This window comes from Sceloporus undulatus, chromosome 4, assembly GCF_019175285.1.
Source record: "Sceloporus undulatus isolate JIND9_A2432 ecotype Alabama chromosome 4, SceUnd_v1.1, whole genome shotgun sequence".
NCBI lineage: Eukaryota > Metazoa > Chordata > Lepidosauria > Squamata > Phrynosomatidae > Sceloporus > Sceloporus undulatus.
This window is the reverse complement of record NC_056525.1, coordinates 51,539,338-51,545,337: the sequence shown is the minus strand read 5'-3', so window position 1 is coordinate 51,545,337 and position 6,000 is coordinate 51,539,338.

Sequence of the window (6,000 nt, the reverse complement as noted above, 5' to 3'; positions counted from 1 at the left end):
AGAGCATAGTTTTTACATTCTGTAATTTTCTTTAATGGTTTATAGTTAAGATGATCTGAATAAAACAGATTAAAGACAGATAACTGGACAATTCTTCACTCAGAAAGAAGTTTATCGCACCGGGATAAAACGTTCCCCGATGCGTTCTAACGAGCATGAGCGCAGGTGTGCACGGAGCATGATGGGAACCTGATGGGGCCCAGAACACAACTTTACCGCCGCGCGTTCCCATTGCGTTCCCATCAGGTTCCATAGGGCGCCATTTCTGGCAACTGTTTCAAAGCGTTCCCAGAAATGGCGTCCCCTGGAACCCGATGGGAACGCGACGGGAACGTGCGGCGGTGGCAGCGGTGTTCCCTGTGCGCTAAAGTCGCGTTCTGGGCCCCATTAGGTTCCCATCACGCTCCATGCGTGCCCGTGTTCGTGCTCGTTAGAACGCATCGGGGAACATTTTATCCCCGGTGCGATAAAATCCTTAGTTGAGTTCAATTCAATTCTACTGACAAATCATCACGGTTGCCAAATTTTTACCTTCAAAGATAGGCTGTAAATATTAAAAATACACCCAAGAGTTTGCTGTAATCTTTAAAAAGAAGAAAAAAGAAGGCTCTCCCTCTTTTCTAACTGGCTGCTTTCCATTCAGTATTCTTGTACTGCAGCACATTTAATTACTTTCTAGGAGAGAAACACACAGCAATGAGTTTTCAGTACACTTCAACTATTGTTGCAAAGGAACAGAACTTGCTGCAGAATGTTCATAAAATATTTGGATTTAGTGATTGGCTCTGGATAGATGATTTGCCACCAGGCAGATTTTTTCATCACATGGAAAGAGATTACATTTTTTATTTTTGGTATAAAGAAATATACATCATCCAGTTTAGACGCACAGTTGGCTGAGAAGTGAGTTTTCTTTGGCTGTACATCACACATCAATTAAATCTGCTGAACACCTCAAGATGGCCTGAGAAATGCCCACCAGCTGGTCCAAATTCCCTTCCTTTCTCCCCCCCCCTTCTTTTTTTGCCTTTTAAAAACAAAATGCCAAAATTCATACTAGCAGAATCAAGAAACAAAATCACATATTGGACTTATGTGTACAGTGTGATATTCCATTTTCTGGTGACTTAAAATTATACAGGATCAGTTTAATAAGATCTTTAATGGCTCCAAAAGAGTTGTAGAGGGCCATTGTGCAAGCAAGTGTGAAATAGTTTGGACGTACTTGGGAAACCTGATCCCTACAAAGTTGTCAAAGTGGAGCTTGGGCACTAGCATCAGGATTAACTAAATGGTTAAATGTGCCCAATGTCAACTGTCAGTCTATCTGAGAAGCAGAAAGAAAAAGGTTCTCTGACGAAATGTATTTTGGATTAAACAGAGTTCTGGGTGGGATAATTTCTATAATTACAGTAATTTTAAACATTTTAATTCAGTAGCAAGACCTACTCTCTTTAATGTATTAGATCCAAGATGGCACAAAGTAGAATTCTTCTCATGCTACAGGGAGGAGATGGGAGACAATTGCATTTCCTCTTGCCCTGCAGCACCCTCCACCTGCTGAAAAAGATATGCTATGGAATTAGGAGATCCTGTGGAGTAGCTGTGGAGAAGCCATTGATGAAAATCGTCTCCCCACTCCAGCCTCAAATACAGAGCCTCTTCTGGAACATTGCCCCCTCCATGAATGGGAGAAGATCACCTTTGTTCATCATATACCCAATTAGGAACCCACTCAGAAACAGGCAGAAAACAGTAATAGAATCCTGAGATGGCATAACAAGATTATGGCAGATGGTCTCCCCATCTGCCCAACACTGAAACAACAAAAATCTTTCCTGAAAGTGAGGGAGTACCAAAAAACAAAACAAACAAAAAAAAAATCCACATTATTATGCCAGATTGCTGCCCCATGAATATTTTAAGAAATATTTTAAACACAGCATTCCCAAACAAATGTGTCCCCCTCCATTTTACGACCACAATGCTCCATCAACTAGCTGTACTCCTTTGAACACAGCTAAGGACCATCTGACCATTCAGATGTGCATGAACTAGTACTTTGATTCGCTCTCACTAGTAGACAGACAGCATGAGGCTGAACGCAACTGAAATCCAACAGCATCTGGAGGGCCATAGATTTTGACCACTGGCCTACAAGGATTTTTTAGGATTGCGGGGTCTCTCATTTATAGGGTCATTATTCAAAGCTGACTTGATGCCAATTGGCAATTGGCAACAAGAATAAAGTCTGAGAGTGCATTTAATTGTTAGTGGCTAGTTAGTTGTTCACAAACTGAATTGTTACTACAGTAAATCTTCTTCTAGTTTACTGTAAGAGTCTGACGTAGTGTGTATGTCTTCAGAATACAGATGGGTAAATCAAAGGTTTTGAAACTTACCCATATTACCCATAAATCCTTGAAATAAAATAAATATTTAAAATGAGAATGCTGGTTTGTAGAAGTAGCATCAGAAGGTCTCCATCATTTTTAAACTTTAGCACCACCACTAATCTAAAATAGAATTCCAAAAAGATTTTTCTGAACGTGTGTTCGTCTGTGTCTGTACACACACACACACACACAGAGAGAGAGAGAGAGAGAGAGAGAGATTTCCACTGTGACCCACAACAAAGTGGACGGTTTGCATGAAAGAGCACTTCATAGGAATAATGAAAACAGGCTAACCTTCCCCAAGGAAATAAAGAAAACAATATATGTGGGAACTGGAGGTGATGAAATTATTTGCTAATAAACTGAATGAACTGAGGCTAGTTTCTGTGGATATATTTATTACATGTCAGCAATGTTTGAATATTTAATGAAATCAGAATTCTGTCCATGGGGTGTTTCTCAGTTGTTCTCTTTAACTACTGTAGTCTTACATTGCTACCCAAGACTTGATAAAAATTGGAAGTGTGGAATTCTCCTCCAAGGCACAAAAAAAAATCTATAGAACTCCATCAAAACATGAATTAAATCAGAGAGAAGAATGCAACAGAATTAATTTGATTTTTTAATTTTAATTTTAATTTTTTTTGGGGGGGAGGTCTTTCCCATTGTGTTCTAATGTTTGATGCCAGTACTTCCATTTGATGCATTGCAGGATGAAAAGCTGGGGAGAAAAGATAAATTCACTTGTTTTCCTTTTTATGCTCTTCTGAATTGCAAAGCAACTGTGCAAATTTAGTAGAATTTTTTTTCAAAAAACCAAACTTTTTTTTATGTAATGATGCATTAAATCTGTTCATCCAGCAAAGTATTCCTGATAAGGCACAAAAGTTTCAATCCTATTAATGCGTTTACAGACATTTATAATTATAAAGTCTATTAAAGGAACTCCAGTGAGCTCATTCTAGACCAGATTAACCATTATGCTAAATACATTGCCAAGCATGCACCCACACAAACCAGACCTCTCTATAGTTAAAAAAGCAACAACCCATCCTACCATTCTTTTGTATCATGCCCAATTCCTTCATCATTTGACATGACATCAGACCATGTTACTACTGCACCCCTCATATGCAAGTTACATTGAGGATCTTTGTCTTGTTAAAATCTTTTCCTTCACTGGTTTTGTACTATTCTTAAATCATTCTCAAAGTCCCACAATCCCTTGATAATTAATTGTGCTTTATCAAGTATGGAATCTGTTATCATAATACAAGACACAAAAAAGGGTATGTTACTGACTCCAGTAGGTAAATGAGAGTTGTTATTGTTGTTGTTAACTGCCTTTGATTTGATCTCGACTCATGGTGACCCTATGGATGAGACATCTCCAAGACTCCCTATCCCCCACTGCTCTGCTTAGTTCCTACAGATTCATACCCGTAACCTCTTTAATAGAGTCCATCCAACATGAGGTCTTCCTCTCTTTCTAGTTCCCTCCACCTTTCCTAGCATCATTGTCTTTTCTAATTGATCTTGCCTTTTCGTGATGCGGCCCAAGTACAACAGCCTCAGTTTGACCATCTTGGCTTCCAAGGAGATTTCAGGTTTGATCTGTTCTAGGACCCATTTGTTTGATTTTTTTTGACTACCCACAGTATTCTCATCACTCTTTTCCAGAACCACATCACAAATGAATTTACTTTCTTCTCATCCATTTTCCTAATTGTCCAGCTCTCACATCCATCCAGGGTTATAGGGAATACAGTTGCTTGTACTATTCTAACTTCTATGCTTAGTTGTATATCTTTGCTCTTTAGGATCTTTTCTAGTTCTTTCATAGCTGCCCTCCCCATTCTTAGTCTTCTTTTGACTTCTTAACTGCAGTCCCCATTCTGGTCTATGTTTCATCCAAGGCATTGATTGGAACTCTTTTACTATTACGATTTCTTCATTGTCTAGGTTGAATTTATGTAGATCCTCCATTGTCATTATTTTTGCTTTCTTTATGTTCAGCAGTAAGCCTACCTTTGCACTTTCTTCCTTGACCTTCCTTAGCAGTTACTCTAAGTGTGTGATGTTTTCTGCTAGTAGTATGGTGTCATCTACATATCTTAGGTGCGTTACAGACTGCCTGAAAGCAGCAGTCTGCCACCGCCGCCGGTTGCTGTGTCCGGGAACTGCAGCAGCCAAAACACGCGGTTCCCAGGCACAGCAAAAAAGAAGCTTCTTTTTGCACCTCGGAAGTGGTGCCACGGGGCGCTAGTCGTGCACTTGCGACGTCGCTTCTGCCACATGACGTCCGGACGCTATGCATCCGTGACATCAAGATGGCGGCACCCATGTGGAAGGGCGCTGCCATTTTGTACATACCCAGTACGTACTAGGGTTAGGGGCGCCAGGAAGTGATGCCCCTTCCTAACCCTAGTACGTCCTGGGGACGTACTATACGCCCATCTGGAACGGGCCCCTGATTGCAGAGAATACCCTAATAGAAGTCTCCAATATTTTCTAAACACTGACTTTATTCTCTTTATGAGGCATAACAGCCTAGAAAAACATTTTGGAAATGCTCACACCAAATGGATTGCATGCTATAGCCAGAAACATGGAGATGAAAGGAAGAATAACATCTGAATTGCTACTAGCCCCTAGAAAACAGAAGGCTGAAAAGGGACAGAGCCTTCTCGGTGTCTGCTTTGAGCATGTATAATTCCCTGTCAGGAAAAGCTAAATTCCTGATCCAAAAGATCTTTTAATTGAGGATTGTTGTATTTGTTAAAATATATTTCTATTTGTATTAAAATGTTCAGATGTGTCAATGGTTAACTAAAGTTTAAAATGATTCCTGTTGAAAGCCAGGAAGTCTAGGCCTGGAAGAACAAGTGTTCAAGGTCGAACAACGTAGACAAAATATAAGCATAATATGTTGTTGTTATACTCTTGGGTTGCATGGTGACTTCATGGGAAAGAGGTGTGTCCACTTGGTGGGAAAGTTGATCTTTTGAGAGAACAAAGACTGATGTCATGTTCAGGTTTTTTTTCTTCTGGCATGGACTCTGAAAGAGAATAGATGTATAGTAGCCTGCTGTGAATGTGTAAATAGCAACAAAGTCAATAAACCCTCATTTGAGTGAAAATCTGTTGAAGTTACTTTGTTCCTGAGTTGCAGAGAAGACTGCATCTGTTCCAGTTGGTACCAGTTCAGAACCACCGGGCAAGAGATATCACCCATAACAAAGAGTTTTTCTAACAGTATTTGTATTTTTATCTTTGTTATTTCCTTTTAACTGTCTTTTAAAATTCTTTTAAATATATGTTTTTAATGTGATTACTCACTTATTAATTAATTCATTTCTTTCTTTCTTTATTAAAAAAAACATTTGTACATTCCATTGTTTAAATTGTATTTGTTTTAATTGGAATTGTGACCCATTTTTGGTCCCATATTGAGAGAAAACAAGGCTTCAAATTAAATAAATAATCCGGACCTTGGAGTAATAGCATTGTGCTAAATTGGCTTGTATGTTGGGACCAGATGTTTGAAACCCCATGATTCAAGTCCTAGTTGAGCTGTAAAGACCAGTCATTTTATCCCGAATTA